The following is an 18,428-nucleotide window of genomic DNA, read 5'->3' as shown; positions in this document are numbered from 1 at the left end:
TTTACTTTCAGAAACAATAGAAGAAACTTGGGAGGATTCCTCCTTTTCATTAATTAGTTCAAAACACACAGCGGTCCTATCATATTTTGGCAAGGTGTCATCTTCTAAAATATTTGTATGTAAGTATTTGTATGGCTATTATCAATGCAATAAGAAAAACACCCATGCAGGACATCATCAATATCAAGATCACTCATATGTAACAAAGAGATTTTTCTTGATAGCTCTTCACACCACAAAAATAAAGTAAGTTCATCATGCTGATTAGGAGTAATTTCATCATCACAATACAAATTTGCAGCACTCATGGGGTTCAAATTATCATTGGAGGAGCATTGAAAATTAAAATGACCCACTCTATGGCAAACTTCAAAAATAAAAGGATAGGGGGCACAAACTTTTTTACCAAGATCATCTAGAGCCCTAAACCACTTTCTAGTTTTTTCATTAATATGATGGATACAATACTCATCTTTGATTTGATTAATTCCACAAGGTCTATGCATTCCACAAAAATTAACATGCTTATAGGAAATAGCATTCTTAGGAGTTTGAGCATGCTTATTGCAATCATTAACAACAATTTCATTCTTCATGCAAGCCTCTTTAAAAGGTTCATGATACTTATCGAAATTCTTCTTAGGCAATTCAAAATGAGAAGCAAAGGCTTTATAAAGATTTGCAACACCTTGAGAGTCAAGACCATAAGTAGCGCTCATATTTCGAAACTTATCAGTATCCATAAAAGCTTCAATGCATTCATAATCATAATTTATACCTGACTCTTTACCTTTGTCGTTCTCCCAATCTTCAGCATTCTCCTCAATCCGGTCAAGAAGATCCCACCTAGCTTCAACTCCTTGCTTGTGAAAGATCCCTCCGAACATGCATCCAGATAGTCCTTGTGATGTCCTGAAAGCCTTGCATAAAAATTATTAATAATAACATTACGGGGGAGCTCATGAATGGGACATTTGAGCATTAGTGACTTCAATCTCCCCCACGCTTGAGAAATACTTTCTCCATCACGAGGATAAAAGTTATAAATATAATTCCTATCAATATGCACTTCATGAGGAGGATAAAATTTAGAATAAAAGAGAGATACAATTTCCTCCCAACCAAGAGAATGACTATTCTTCAACAATTTATACCAATGTGTCGCTTTACCAGACAGCGAAACAGAGAATAGCTTCTTCCTCACTTCATCCATAGAGATACCTGCACACTTGAATAACCCGCATAATTCATGCAAAAACAGTAAATGATCTCCAGGATGGACAGTTCCATCCCCTTCATAGCGGTTATCCATAACACGTTCAATAATTTTCATGGGTATCTTGAAAGTACTTGCAGTAGGTGGATTTAGAATATCACAAGCATCATTAGAGTTGTCGCATATGGGAGATAAAGCATTATCAGAGCAAATTTTCTCCCCTAAAGGTGGGAAGCTAAAAAGATCAGAAAAACTAGCTTCCCCAAGCTTAGACTTCTCCATAGCATTAGCAGTGATTGCGTTCATACTAATAACATTGCTACTAGCATGCAAATGAGGTTCCATAGGTTCTTTAATTTTCGCATCACACAATTCATGTCTTAACTTAGGAAATAAATTAAAAAGCTCATAGTTGTTTTCCATTATGCCTTACTAGTGTCAAACAAGAAACAAAAAGATGCAATTGCAGGATCTAAAGGAAATAGCTTCGAGTACTTACAACGGCGCCGGAAAATAGCTTAGTAGCTGGGATCCGGAGTGTGAGTACCTTTTACCTTTCCTCCCCGGCAACGGCGCCAGAAAATATGCTTGATGTCTACGCACACTCCTTTTCCTGTAGACAGTGTTGGGCTTCCAAGAGCAGAGGTTTGTAGAACAGCAGCAAGTTTTCCCTTAAGTGGATCACCCAAGGTTTATCGAACTTAGGGAGGAAGAGGTCAAAGATATCCCTCTCAAGCAACCCTGCGATCACAATGCAAGAAGTCTCTTGTGTCCCCAACACACCTAATACACTTGTAAGATGTATAGGTGCACTAGTTCGGCGAAGAGATAGTGAAATACAAGTAATATGGATGTATATGAGTGGTAATAGCAATCTGAATAAAATATGGCAGCGAGTAAACATGCAACAAAACAGTAAACAAACGGAGATTTGATGCTTGGAAGCAAGGCCTAGGGATCCTGCTTTCACTAGTGGACACTCTCAACAATGATCACATAATAGAACCACTCTACACTCTCTTGTTGGATGATGAACACCACTAATTGTGTAGGGCTACAAGAGCACCTCAATGCCGGAGTTAACAAGCTCCACAATATTCGATATTCATATTTAAATAACCTTAGAGTGAATGATAGATCATTGCAATTACACCAAGTACTAACATAGCATGCACACTGTCACCATCACACTATGAAGGAGGCATAGATCACATCAATACTATCATAGCAATAATTAACTTCATAATCTACAAGAGATTACAATCATAACCTACGCCAAGTACTACACGATGCACACACTATCACCATTACACCGTGGAGGAGGAATAGAGTACTTTAATAACATCACTAGAGTAGCACATAGATGATATTCAACTAGATCACATAAAGAGAGAGATGAACCACATAGCTACAGCGGACCCCTCAGCCCCGGGGGTGGATTACTCCCTCCTCATCATGGAGACAGCGATGGCGGTGAAGATGGCGGTGGAGACGGCGGTGGAGATGACTCCGGGGGCAATTCCCCGTCCCGGCAGGGTGCCGGAACAGAGACTTCTGTCCCCCGAATTGGAGTTTCGCGATGGCGGCGGCTCTAGAAGGTTTTCTCTGGTTTCGTCAATCGGTGTCAAGGATTTAGGTCAGGGAGGCCTAAATAGGCGAAGAGGCGGAGTCGGAGGGGCCACGAGGGACCCACACACTAGGGGGGCGCCCCCCTTGGCCGCGCCGCCCTGTGGGGTGTGGCCCCCTGGCTCCCCTCTGGCCCCTCTTCGGTGCTCTGGAAGCTTCCGGGAAAAATAAGATATTGGGCGTTGATTTTGTCCGATTCCGAGAATATTTCCTTTGTACGATTTCTGAAACCAAAAACAGCAACTGGCCCTTCGGCATCTCGTCAATAGGTTAGTTCCGGAAAACGCATAAAAACGATATAAAGTGTGAACAAAACATGTAGATATTGTCATAAAACAAGCATGGAACATCAGAAATTATAGATACGTTGGAGACGTATCACCTCTTCCGGTGTCAGATTCCATCCGGGAGAGTTCGGCGGAAAGATCGTCGGAAGCTTCGCTCTGGCGGCTACTGGAGGATGATTCGAAAGAATACCCTTCGCTAGACATAAAGTCTGAACGGCACCGGATTCTACCCAAAAAACAGATTTCCCAAGATCTACCCTTGCGCAAAGATCTACGAGTAAGAGGAAAAGCAACAGAAAAGAGAAAATAAATACCCTACCGGCCCAAGATCTAGAAAGCAAAGAAGAAAGAGGCAAATGCATATTGGGCCTAACCTGAGGCGGCGGAGACGCTGAGGGAGAAGGTCGCCAGAGGTGCGGCGAGCTCATGGACGCCGACGAAGGCTGGCGACGAAGAGAGGTGAAAAGCCGCTGGAGAAAGCTCGAAGCAGCGGCGGCAAAGGAGCGCAGGTGGATCTCTGCGCGGCGGAGATCTTCGGCGCGGCGGAGATCTTCGGCGCAGCGGGAGCAACGGCGCAGGTTCGTCGGGAGCGATGCTCTGGCGGCGACCGGCGGCGATGAGATTGCAAGGGCGAGGAGCTCAGAGCGCTGGAGAGTGGGCGAGTGCGGGGAAGAAGGTGAAGAAGAACCGCACTCCCTCTATATAGAAGAAGGGAGTAGTGGGCTGGCAACCGCTAGGCCACGGCGGTTCAGTTCGTGGGCCGCCACGTGGCACGGTGATACACGCGCGAAAAATAAAATGCCACAGGGAGGCCGCACGGATCCGGAACGGCAGCCGGGATCCGGTGTGGCGCAATAAATGCAGACGCAGAAGCCGAAGGGAAGTGACCCCTGGCACTGGTGCGTCAGATACAGTGCGCATGTCTCTGACAGGCATTGTACCCGAGAAATTCTCGACTTCACCGATGAGTAGTTTAATGACATAGATACCGGAAGGGAAGATACCGGAAATACTTTGCAAGGAGAGGAAGATGTGAGTCCGGCAAAGAAGCCGGGAGATCTAAACTGACGACCGGAAAGATTAAACTGGTACCTTAGGATATGGGAACCTGGCATGGTCCGTCGGATAAAATCCACCGGACTATACCAGCTTCGGGGACTAATGTTGGGGGGATGACCCCCGGTATGCCAAAGGCATGCCAAACCGGATGGTTTGAGCCATCAAGATACCGGTTTAATGTTTATTCCGGAGCTCGAAGTTAAGCGTTGGGCTGAGTAAGTCTATACCGGTATCCCCAAGAGGGGTATACCGGTATAAGCTAAGAAGACACCGGATGACCGGTATGAGGTGCACTGTAGCACGTCGGCGAGACTGGTCAAAGATTCTCTCCAGAGCTAGAGGACAAAGATGAGCTAAGCAAAGCAGCTTTGAACGAAGCCCTGGCGCCAAAGAGGAAGGTGAGGCCAAAAGCAACCGGAGGACGTCAGCCTCCCTGATTAAAGAGGATACCGGCGTCACCTATGATTAAAGTAACTTTGTAAAGTAGTTTGTCTGTTCAAAGATGTCATTAGGGTTTCCTAGGGTTTCTTCCCCTGTAAGCCACCCTCTCCTCTATATAAGGAGAGGGGGCACACCCCATCGCGGGCAGGGAGGTATGCATGTACGATCTAAGTGTTGTGCTGTAGCCAGAAACCTGTAACCTCATAAGATCAATGAATAGAAAGATCTAGAGCAGAGTTCTTCCTTGTGTCTTTCTTCTTCTACCTTTGGTTTAGGCCTGGTTCTTGAGGAAAGCATCCGGAAGTTCATCCAATCTAATCAAAAACCCTCCCCCGAATCCTCTAGCGCCCATTCGGCCCCAACTTAAGCCATCCCATGGCATCTGTTCGTTCGCCACGACGACAAAATCTCATATTATTCATCATGATATGTATGTGCATTGTTATGCCCTCTCTATTTGTCAATTTCCCAACTGTAATTTGTTCACCCAACATGCTATTTATATATCTTATTGGAGAGACACCACTAGTGTACTGTGGACCCTGGTCCATTCTTTTACATCTGAATACAATCTACTGCAATCATTGTTCTCTACTGTTCTTTGCAAACAAACATCATTCTCCACACCATACGTTTAATCCTTTGTTTACAGCAAGCCGGTGAGATTGACAACCTCAGTGTCAAGTTGGGCAAAGTATTTTGATTGTGTTGTGCAGGTTCCACGTTGGCGCCGGAATCCCTGGTGTTGCGCCGCACTACACTCCTCCACCAACAACCTTCACGTGGCCTTCATCTCCTACTGGTTCGATAACCTTGGTTTCTTTCTGAGGGAAAACTTGCTGCTATGCGCATCACACCTTCCTCTTGGGGTTCCCAACGGACGTGTGCTTCACGCGCCATCAAGACTGTTTTCTGGCGCCGTTGCCGGGGAGATCAAGACACGCTGCAAGGGGAGTTTCCCACATCCAATCTCTTTACTTTTTTTATTGTCTTGCTTTACTATATTTTATTTTCTGTTTTGTTTGCTTTCTTTATATCAAAAACACAAAAAAATTAGTTACTTGCATTTACTTTATTTAATTTAGTTTGCTTTACTTATTTTTATTATTGTTAAAATGAGTACTCCTGAGAACACTAAGCTGTGTGACTTCACAAGCACAAATAATAATGGTTTCATATGCACACCTGTTGCTCCACCTGCTACTACTGCAGAATTTTATGAAATTAAACCTGTTTTACTAAATCTTGTTATGAGAGAGCAATTTTCTGGTGTTAGTACTGATGATTTTGCTGCCCATCTTAATAATTTTGTTGAACTTAGTGAAATGCAAAAGTATAAGGATGTAGATGGGGACATTATAAAACTGAAATTGTTTCCTTTCTCCTTAAGAGGAAGAGCTAAAGATTGGTTGCTATCTTTGCCTAAGAATAGTATTGATTCATGGACTAAATGAAAGGATGCTTTCATTGGTAGATATTATCCTCCTGCTAAAATTATATCTTTGAGAAGTAGCATAATGAATTTTAAGCAATTGGATAATGAACATGTTGCCCAAGCATGGGAAAGAATGAAATCTTTGGTAAAGAATTGTCCTACCCATGGACTGACTACTTGGATGATCATCCAAACCTTTTATGCAGGATTAAATTTTTCTTCAAGGAACCTATTGGATTCAGCTGCTGGAGCTACTTTTATGTCCATCACTTTGGGTGCCGCAACAAAGCTTCTTGATGATATGATGATCAACTACTCTGAATGGCACACTGAAAGGACTCCACAAGGTAAGAAGGTAAATTCTGTTGAAGAAACCTCCTCCTTGAGTGATAAGATTGATGTTATTATGTCTATGCTTGTTAATGGTAGATCTAATGTTGATCCTAATAATGTTCCTTTAGCCTCATTGGTTGCTCAAGAAGAGCATGTTGATGTGAACTTCATTAAAAATAATAATTTCAACAACAATGCTTATGGGAATAATTTTGGTAACAACTATAGGCCATATCCTTCTAATAATGGTAATGGATATGGTAATTCTTAAAACAATAGTAGGAGTGTACCCTCTGGTCTTGAAGCCATGCTTAAAGAATTTATTAGTACACAAACTGCTTTTAATAAATCTGTTGAAGAAAAGCTTGGTAAAATTGATGTTCTTGCTTCTAAGGTTGATAGTCTTGCTGCTGATGTTGATCTTTTAAAATTGAAAGTTATGCCTAATGAAACTAAAGATATTAAGTCATTTGCTACAGCAAATTAATGCTGTACAAGTTCGAATTAATTAAAATATTAGATTGATGGCTGAATTGCATGCTAGGTGGGAAAGAGAAGAAAAACTTGCTAAAGAGAATAATGTAGCTAAAGTTTGGACTATTACCACCACTAGTAATGTTGATGCTTCACATGTTGCTAAACCTCCTACTATCAATGGTAAAATAATTGGTGTTGGCAATGTTTCTACTCCTAATACAAAGCGTGCAAAACTGCTTGAAACTGCTGAAACCGTTGGTGATAAAAGTGCTGAAATTTTTCAGAATATTGGGGCAATGATCCCATTGCTTTAGATCATAATGGTTTAGATTTTGATAATTGTCATATCTCTAAAGTTATAAAGTTCTTGCAAAAACTTGCTAGAAGTCCTAATGCTAGTGCTATAAATTTGGCCTTTACAAAACATATTACAAATGCTCTCATTAAAGCTAGAGAAGAGAAATTAAAACTTGAAACTTCTATTCCTAGGAAGTTGGAAGATGGTTGGGAGCCCGTCATTAAAATGAAGGTCAATGATTTTGATTGTAATGCTTTATGTGATCTTGGTGCAAGTATCTCTGTTATGCCTAAGAAACTCTATGATATGCTTGACTTGCCACCATTAAAAAATTGTTATTTGGATGTTAATCTGCTGATAATTCTATAAAGAAACCTTTGGGGAGGATTGATAATGTTCACATTACGGTTAAAAATAACCTTGTCCTCGTTGATTTTGTTGTCTTGGATATTGAATGCAATGCATCTTGCCCTATTATTTTGGGAAGACCCTTTCTTCGAACTGTTGGTGCTATTATTGATATGAAGGAAGGAAATATTAAATATCAATTCCCTCTTAAGAAAGGTATGGAACACTTTCCTAGGGAGAGAATGAAGTTACCTTTTGATTCTATTATTAGAACAAATTATGATGTTGATGCTTCATCTCTTGATAATACTTGATTTACACTTTCTACGCCTAGCTGAAAGGCGTTAAAGAAAAGCGCTTATGGGAGACAACCCATTATTTTACTTCTGCAATTTTTGTTTTATATTTGTGTCTTGAAAGTTGTTACTACTGTAGCAACCTCCCCTTATCTTTATTATTGCATTCTTGTGCCAAGTAAAGTCTTTGATAGTAAGGTTGATACTAGATTTGGATTACTGCGCAGAAACAGATTTCTAGCTATCACGAATTTCAGTAGATATCTCTGTAGGAAACTCAAAAAAATCTGCGAAAAATCATGAGTAATCCTCAGATATGTACGCAACTTTCATTCAATTTGATATTCTTCATCTGAGCATGTTAAGTGCCTTGAAAAAATTCGTCTTTACGGACTGTTCTGTTTTGACAGATTCTGCCTTTTATTTCACATTGCCTCTTTTACTGTGTTGAGTGGATTTCTTTGCTCCATTAACTTTCAGTAGCTTTGGGTAATGTCCAGAAGTGTTAGGAATGATTGTGTCACCTCTGAACATGTGAATTTTTTATTATGCACTAACCCTCTAATGAGTTTGTTTTGAGTTTGGTGTGGAGGAAGTTTTCAAGGATCAAGATAGGAGGATGATATAATATGATCAAGAAGGGTGAAAATTCTAAGCTTGGGGATGCCCCCGTGGTTCATCCCTGCATATTTCCAGAAGACTCAAGCATCTAATCTTGGGGATGCCCGAGTCATCCGCTTGTTCATCGACAACTTATCAGGTCACCTCTAGTGAAACTATATTTTTATTCCGTCACATCTTATGTGCTTTATGATACGCGTGAAGTACACGTCCGTTGGGAACCCCAAGAGGAAGGTGTGATGCGTACAGAAATAAGTTTTCCCTCAGTAAGAAACCAAGGTTATCGAACCAGTAGGAGCCAAGAAACACGTGAAGGTTGTTGGTGGCGGAGTGTAGTGCGGCGCAACACCAGGGATTCCGGCGCCAACGTGGAATCTGCACAACACAATCAAAGTACTTTGCCCCAACGTAACAGTGAGGTTGTCAATCTCACCGGCTTGCTGTAAACAAAGGATTAGATGTATAGTGTGGAAGATGATGTTTGCGAAGAACAGTAAGAACATGTATTGCAGTAGATTGTATTCGATGTAAAAGAATGGACCGGGGTCCACAGTTCACTAGTGGTGTCTCTCCAATAAGAAATAGCATGTTGGGTGAACAAATTACAGTTGGGCAATTGACAAATATAGAGGGCATAACAATGCACATACATATCATGATGAGTAGTGTGAAATCCAATTGGGCATTACGACAAAGTACATAGACCGCTATCCAGCATGCATCTATGCCTAAAAAGTCCACCTTCAGGTTAGCATCCGCACCCCTTCCAGTATTAAGTTGCAAACAACAGACAATTGCATTAAGTATGGTGCGTAATGTAATCAACACAAATATCCTTAGACAAAGCATTGATGTTTTATCCCTAGTGGCAACAGCACATCCACAACCTTAGAACTTTCTGTCACTGTCCCAGATTAAATAGATGCATGAACCCACTATCGAGCATAAATACTCCCTCTTGGAGTTACAAGTATCAACTTGGCCAGAGCCTCTACTAGTAACGGAGAGCATGCAAGATCATAAACAACACATAGATGATAGATTGATAATCAACGTAACATAGTATTCCATATTCATCAGATCCCAACAAACGCAACATGTAGCATTACAAATAGATGATCTTGATCATGTTAGGCAGCTCACAAGATCTAACAATGATAGCATAATTAGGAGAAGACGACCATCTAGCTACTGCTATGCACCCATAGTCCAGGGGTGAACTACTCACACATCACTCCGGAGGCGATCATGGCGATGAAGAGTCCTCCGGGAGATGATTCCCCTCTCCGGCAGGGTGCCGGAGGCGATCTCCTGAATCCCCCGAGATGGGATTGGCGGCGGCGGCATCACTGGACGGTTTTCCGTATCGTGGCTCTCGGTAATAGGGTTTTCGTGACGGCGGGAATAAATAGGCGGAAGGGCAGCGTCGGTGGAGGCACGAGGGCCCCACACTATAGGGCGGCGCAGGCCCCACTCATGCCGCGCGGCCCTGTGGTCTGGGCGCCTCGTCGCCCCACTTCGTACCCCCTTCGGTCTTCTGGAAGCTCCGTGGAAAAATAAGACCCTGGGCGTTGATTTCGTCCAATTCCGAGAATATTTCCTTCGTAGGATTTCTGAAACCAAAAACAGCAGAAAACAGCAACTGGCTCTTCGGCATCTCGTCAATAGGTTAGTGCCGGAAAATGCATAATAATGACATAAAGTGTGTATAAAACATGTGAGTATTGTCATAAAAGTAGCATGGAACATAAGAAATTATAGATACGTTTGAGACGTATCAAGCATCCCCAAGCTTAGTTCCTACTCGCCCTCGAGTAGGTAAACGATAACAAAGATAATTTCTGAAGTGACATGCTATCATAATCTTGATCAATACTATTGTAAAACATATGAGATGAATGCAGTGATTCGAAGCAATGGTAAATACAATGATTAAACAACTGAATCATATAGCAAAGACTTTTCATGAATAGTACTTTCAAGACAAGCATCAATAAGACTTGCATAAGAGTTAACTCATAAAGCAACAGATTCTTAGTAGAAAGCTTTGAAGCAACACAAAGGAAGATATAAGTTTCAGCAGTTGCTTTCAACTTCAACATGTATATCTCATGGATAATTGTCAACACAAAGTAATATGATGAATGCAAATAAGCAAGTATGTAGGAATTAATAGTGCTCGCACCTTGTCCTAATTAGCTTGGATTTACATGGATTATCATTGCATAACATATGTTTCAACCAAGTGTCACAAAGGGGTACCTCTATGCCGCATGTACAAAGGTCTAAGGAGAAAGTTCGCATTGGATTTCTCGCTTTTGATTATTCTCAACTTAGACATCCATACCGGGACAACATAGAAAACAGATAATGGACTCCTTTTTAATGCATAAGCATTCAACGACAGATAATATTCTCATAAGAGATTGAGGATTGATGTCCAAACTGAAACTTCCACTATGATTCATGGCTTTAGTTAGCGGCCCAATGTTCTTCTCTAACAATATGCATACTCAAACCCTTTGATCATGATAAATCACCCTTACTTCAGACAAGACGAACATGCATAGCAACTCACATGATATTCAACAAAGGTGTAATAGTTGATGGCGTCCCCAGAAACATGGTTATCGCTCAACAAGCAACTTATAAGAAATAAGATACATAAGCTACATATTCTTTACCAAAATAGTTTTTAAGGCTATTTTCCCATGAGCTATATATTGCAAAGACAAGGAATGAAATTTTAAAGGTACACTCAAGTAATTTACTTTGGAATGGCAGAGAAATACCATGTAGTAGGTAGGTATGGTGGACACAAATGGTATAGTTTTTGGCTCAAGGATTTTGAATGCACGAGAAGTATTCCCTCTCAATACAAGGCTTAGGCTAGCAAGGTTGTTTGAAGCAAACACAAGTATGAACCGGTACAGCAAAACTTACATAAGAACATATTGCAAGCATTATAAGACTCTACATTGTCTTCCTTGTTGTTCAAACACCTCACCAGAAAATATCTAGACTCTAGAGAGACCAATCATGCAAACCAAATTTTAACAAGCTCTATGTAGTTCTTCATTAATAGGTGCAAAGTACATGATGCAAGAGCTTAAACATGATCTATTTGAGCACAACAATTGCCAAGTATCGAATTATTCAAGACATTATACCAATTACCACATGAAGCATTTTCTGTTTCCAACCATAATAATGATGAACGAAGCAGTTTCAACCTTCGCCATGAACATTAAGAGTAAAGCTAAGAACACATGTGTTCATATGCAACAGCGGGGCGTGTCTCTCTCCCAAACAAAGAATGCTAGGATCCGATTTTATTCAAACAAAAACAAAAACAAAAACATACAGACGCTCCAAGTAAAGCACATAAGATGTGACGGAATAAAAATATAGTTTCACTAGAGGTGACCTGATAAGTTGTCGATGAAGAAGGGATGCCTTGGGCATCCCCAAGCTTAGATGCTTGAGTCTTCTCATAATATGCAGGGATGAACCACGGGGGCATCCCCAAGCTTAGACTTTGTTATCACCAGATTTTGGTCAAATCAGGAGGTGGGCCGTTAGAGAGATGGGCTTGGAAGATTACACGTGGAAGATCTCTGAAGCGGCCTTGCACGGAGAATTTGGGCTAGTTTGCCCGTGTATCTTTAATTATAGTAGATTGTATTGTAGATTAAAAGTTAGAGTTTGTCTCGTACACGGTGGGGATATTCCCACGTTAGAAAGTCCCCTGGACTATAAATATGTATCTAGGGTTTATGGAATAAACAACAACTCACGTTCAACCCAAACAAACCAATCTCGGCGCATCGCCAACTCCTTCGTCTCGAGGGTTTCTATCAGGTAAGCGACATGCTGCCTAGATCGCATCTTGCGATCTAGGCAGCACAAGCTCCACGTTGTTCATGCGTTGCTCGTACTGAAGCGTCTTTGATGGCGAGCAACGTAGTTATCATAGATGTGTTAGGGTTAGCATAGTTCTTCGTATAACATGCTTACGTAGTGCAACCCTTGCATATCTAGCCGCCCTCACACCTATCTTAGGTGTGGGGGCGGCACCCCGCTTGATCATTATTTAGTAGATCTGATCCGTTACGATTGCTCCTTGTTCTGCAAGGATTAGTTTAATATCTGCAATAGTTAGGCCTTACAAAGGGGGGGAGGATCCAGCGGCGCGTAGGGTGTCGTTCGCAAGTCCTAAACAGGATGTTCCGAGGATCAACTTCATGTTGGTTTTTAGGCCTTGTTTAGGATCGGCTTACGATCACCGTGCGTGGCCGCGAGGCCCAACCTGGAGTAGGATGATCCGATTATGCGGTGAAAACCCTAAATCGTCGTAGATCTCATTAGCTTTATCTTGATCAAGCAGGATCACCATATATTCGTGCACCCCGTACGAATCATGGGTGGATCGGCTCTTTGAGCCGATTCACGAGATAACCCGAGAGCCGATCGAGGCTCGTATTTAATGTTTACGTGTATGCCATGCAGAAACTAAGCGAGGCATCCCCATCACCTTCCCGACCAGGTATAGGTCAGGTGGCACGCCCTTGCACTTCGCATCGGACGTGTGACCGGAAGAGCATTGCGGGCCGTCGCTCGGAGGGGTCTCACCAGCCGCAGCTCTAGGCTCTTCCCGCTCTACCATGTTGACCGTCGCTGCCCGCCGGTGGGTTTTGGCGATCAACACATTCAGCACGCCCGGTGGGAAAATCATCTAAATCAACCACTTCGCAATGTAAATCCGAGATGGCGGACGGCACGCCGATCACCTACGAGGAGCTGCAGACGAGCTCAAGAAGAGATATGACGAGATCAAGGTCACCCTCGAAGCCGACCTCATCGGCTCTTTTCGAAGAACCCGTTCCCATGGCATCGAGATGGAAGGGATTCTCACCGCAAGGTGCACTCGATGGGATAGACCTCTCTGCCCCGTCGGAGGAACGCACCGGGGGCCTGCGGCGGGAGATCAACTACTTGGTGGCTCACTCGCTACACCGCCACTACGAAAACCTGGTCAACGTGTTGGAGCGTGTCGCTGCGCGTGATCCAGGAGATCATGAGCCACCGGTACTCGCCGTCGGGACCAGCTCTCGGGACGCATCAAGGAGAGTTGCCACTCCGGTCCGTCCACCGCTGCCATATGCGTTGGCAGCACCGGTGAAGTGCCGGCTACACCGGCATTCATCGTCTACAAGATCGGTGGTGACCCTAGTGACTACCGGTTCTTGGCTGAGGCGCCTAAGGAGATCCCTCAAGGATACGCGTGCACGTGTGTGCCAGATTGTGGCAAGCTGGGCACTCTCGAACCAGGCCACAACATCGGGGACTCCGGCGAAAACAGGAGGAACGTCGGCGACGTAGCTTGAGAAGCGTACGTGGCTAACTAAGTACGCCACCCCGACGAAACTCCGAGCCCAGCTCCTGCGGTTGGCTCAGAGCTGGAAAAGCAAACATGGCTGGCTAAAGTACGCCACCCCGGCGAATCTTCGTAGTGCAACTCCTGCAGCTCAAAGACAATGGATCAGATCGGTACCATACCGAGAGACCAGTTCGGCATGGTGCCGAAAAGAAGGGCAATCGGCTATTCCAAGCCGTACCCCGACGAGTACGAGATGATCCCGCTGCCACCTAAATATCGGCTCCCCGACTTCTCCAAATTCGGTGGATCGGATGGCTCCAGCTCCATCGAGCACGTCGGCCGATATTTGGCGCAACTAGGACCGGCTTCGGTGTTGGATCAGCTACGCGTGAGGCTCTTTTCACAGTCCCTCACGGGATCGGCTTTCGGATGGTACACCTCTTTGCCGGCAAACTCCATCCGGTCTTGGAAGCAATTGGAAGAACAGTTCCATATGCAATACCATTCGAAGCTTCCGAGTCTAGCATTGCCGATCTAGCACAACTACGTCGAAGCGCGGAGAAACGGTGACAGAGTATATCCGGCGCTTCGAGGAATCTTAGGAACCGATGTTATTCGGTTCGTATAAGCTGAAAAGGAAGCGATCGAGTTGGCGGTAGCTAGCCTTGCAACACAGCTCAAGGACATGGCCTCCCAAGCAGATTATCCCTCGCGGCGCACATGGTTCAGAAACTATCGGCATATGAACAGCGCCACCCGGACCTGTACCAAGACAAGTTCAAGCGTGCGATAGTCCCGGTCGATGCGAGAGGAAGACGAAGTTCTGCGGGAGACCAAGAAGTGGCGATGGCTGAGTGGACTCGGGGAGGAACCCCCGTGTCCCGCAAATGGGTAAAGCCACCAGGGCCGCCTGTGGGATTTGATTTTGACGTGACCAAGACTGAACAAATCTTCGACCTCCTGCTCAAGGAGAAACAGTTGACGATTCCTGAAGGTCTCAAGTTCCCCACGGCGCAAGAGCTGAATGGAAAGCCGTACTGCAAATGGCACAACTCGCTCTCCCATGCCACCAACGACTGCAGGGTGTGGCGTCAGCACATCCAAGCGGCGATAGAGAAGGGGCGTCTAATTTTCAACCAGTACGCCATGAAGGTCGACACCCAGCCCTTCCCCGCCGTTAACATGGTAGAAGTCACCTACCACGAGGGTTGCCCGGCCCGGGTCCCACGTTCGACATCAACATGGTAGGACACAGGGAACCACTCTCGGCAAAGATGGAGATGAGGGCAGCTGCTCTCATAGCAAGGACACGAGAGGAGGCCGCTCCACGCGATCGGCTCCATCATGATGGCAAGCGCTACGTCACGAGAGGGAGAAGTGAAGAACATAAGATATCAACGACCTCTCTCGATCACCTCCTCAACAAATATGTGAGTCGCATGACCAACGCCGACGGTCCAACTATGATGATGAAGGAGATCGTACGGCTAGAGAAGCCGTAAGACATCGTCGGCATGATCGCGATGAGGAGGAGCACGAGCGCCGTGCCACGGACAGGTCAAGGGAGCAAGATGACAACGCCGGACACCGGACTGCCCTTTCTTCAGACACTGCTGGGATTCAGGAATGAGCCGATTGCCCACAATCGGCAATTGCCCAGAATGCAACAAGAAGAAGAAGAAGGAGGCAGCCAACGTGTCTGTGTTCGAGCGCTTAGGGCCTCTCCCGTCACAAAGCAAACGTGCTGAGTCCCCTCGGTGGGCAGATCTTGAGGATTCCGAAGACGAGGGACCAGAAGAAGAAGACAGGTACCACTGTCCAAGGTGGTGCCCTGACGGACTCAGCCGTTCACAAAAACGCAGGGTTCAGCGGTTGCGCGGCCTGGAGGAAGCCGAAAGGTTATACCTGCATACGCTAAGGAAGGCACGGCCTGATCTGGCTGCAAAGGTTCAGCGAGCCCTGGATGAAGAGGGTCGTCCACGGAGAATGGAGTGGCGTCCCAAGCAAAAGAAAGCCGATGATGAAACATCGGCTGGTACAAACATGGTGCTCGTCCTTCCGACGGAGCTTAGTGCTCCACGATTCTACGATGCACTCAAGGTGGACGACAAGCAGCGCATCAAGTCAGAGGTTGGGCTGGTTTTATCCACCAGCCTGGCCGAGTAGCAAGAACAAACCGATGAGCAAACGGGGCGAGGCTGGTCCTTGTGATCGGCCCCAAAAATTATGAAGGAGCATTACAGAACCTTCAGTCAGCGCTCCAATGGATATGGAGGCCGATTCCAGCAATCGGCCAAAATTATCTTCACCACATGTTCTGCTTGTGTTCAGCATCGATCTACTGGGCAACGGCCACGTCGGCGAATGAAAGTCAGCACGAATCCTTGCGGAGCCGACGTGCAAGTACAGTTCCCTGGCTAACCATAAAAGCCGATATCTGCAGTCATCTGGCAGATTCGGCTCGGGGGGCATATAGTCAGATAAACATGTGCAGATAAACACGTGCAGACATGCGTACAGTGGAACATTGGGGGCCGATTAAGAAAAATCGGCCAAATAAAAAAAATTTAGCCGATGCTCAGCCATCGACTCTAGTACAGTCACACAAGACCAAGACCGGCTGGTTATATGCTCAAAGTTCACATCGGCATCGACGGTCAGTGCAGGAAAGGAGCCGATCTGACCTGCAAGGCGCGAAAAGTAGACTGAAGAAGCTCGGGGGGCAGCTCACCCTGAAGGTTCTCTGCTTTGGGGAGCCGATTTTGTTGAAATCGGCTAACTCTGCATAGGCGGCACATTCGGCTGATCCATTACCGATTCTCGCCTCGACTGAGACTCGGGGGGCAGCTGGCCTGGTGGCTGCTCTGTTTTGGAAAGCCGAGTGGAGTCACATCGACTGGCCCTGCATTGTGACCTCCTCTGAATCGGGATAGGAGGCCGTCGGTTTTTTGTTTTTTACAAGTTTGGACCGTCCTGTCGCTGCAAGAGGAGGAAAGGGACTAGATTCTCAAAACAGCCGATGAGTAGTCATCGGCTAAGGGATTGCGAAAAATTGTGGTCAGATACCAAATCGCAGCCTGAAATTGAGAAGTTCTTGGCCTACGAGCTAATCGACATGAGAATCCGGCTTCATGGGCGTCCAAAAGAAAAGAAATCCGATGCGTTGCTATCGGTCTTGGCATGACAGGCGGAAGGAATGAAATTGGAGTAATTGAAGGATGAATCAAAAGAACAATTTCATTAATTCAGAGGAGCGGCTTTACAAGAAAGAGCCGATGGCTCTCAAAAGAGGGATCTAGTGCCTAGTGCACTGCTACTACTAGTCTTATTCTACTAGTCGTCGCTGTCCTCGTCGTCACCGCCGTCGATGTCGTCGGCGCTGCTCCCAGGGAGCTCCTCGTCGCTGCTACCCCAGCCCGTGGCCGGAGCCTCTTCCTCCTCGTCATCATCATCATCCTCGCTGTCCGCCCAGGAGCGGAAGCGCTTAGTTGGCGGGTACCCGGCGGAAGAGGAAGATTCATCTTCCTCCTCCTCTTCTCCTTCTTCATCGTCGTCTTCATCCTCGCTATCCGCCCACATGCGGGAGCGCTTCTTGACGGGAGCTTGGCGGAGGGGAAGGCCTTGGCCTTCGCTACTTCTCCTTCTTTCTTCTCATTGTCGGGGGAGAGGGGGTTCACCTTGGAGTGAAGGTTGTCCTCGTTCTTCTTCTTCGGCGAGGATTGGGGGAAGAGGTTTGAGAAGGAGGAGGAAGAGGAAGACATGGCTGAAGGAGAAGGGGGTTTTTTGGGTGCCGATGGCTGGAACAGAGGAAGGGGATGAAGAAAGCTAATCGATCGGCACAGTTAAATAATGAGGAGCCTGGTGGAAATTTAATGTCATTATAGTTTCCAAGGAGATGACGCCAGAGCTATCGAATTTTGCAGAGAAGCTGAGAAGACGGGGCATAATGATAACGGATACTGCAACAGCTCTGCTTCCGCCACGACATGACCCGACGAAGGAAAGCATAATGATTTTGGAAAAGTTATTTCCAAAACCAGGGGGCATGTGTTATCACCAGATTTTGGTCAAATCAGGAGGTGGGCCGTTAGAGAGATGGGCTTGGAAGATTACACGTGGAAGATCTCTGAAGCGGCCTTGCACGGAGAATTTGGGCTAGTTTGCCCGTGTATCTTTAATTATAGTAGATTGTATCGTAGATTAAAAGTTAGAGTTTGTCTCGTACACGGTGGGGATATTCCCACGTTAGAAAGTCCCCTGGACTATAAATATGTATCTAGGGTTTATGGAATAAACAACAACTCACGTTCAACCCAAACAAACCAATCTCGGCGCATCGCCAACTCCTTCGTCTCGAGGGTTTCTATCAGGTAAGCGACATGCTGCCTAGATCGCATCTTGCGATCTAGGCAGCACAAGCTCCACGTTGTTCATGCGTTGCTCGTACTGAAGCGTCTTTGATGGCGAGCAACGTAGTTATCATAGATGTGTTAGGGTTAGCATAGTTCTTCGTATAACATGCTTACGTAGTGCAACCCTTGCATATCTAGCCGCCCTCACACCTATCTTAGGTGTGGGGGCGGCACCCCGCTTGATCATTATTTAGTAGAT

The sequence above is a fragment of the Lolium perenne genome, chromosome 3 (genome assembly GCF_019359855.2).
Source record: "Lolium perenne isolate Kyuss_39 chromosome 3, Kyuss_2.0, whole genome shotgun sequence".
Classification (NCBI taxonomy): Eukaryota; Viridiplantae; Streptophyta; class Magnoliopsida; order Poales; family Poaceae; genus Lolium; species Lolium perenne.
This window is presented reverse-complemented; position numbering follows the sequence as displayed.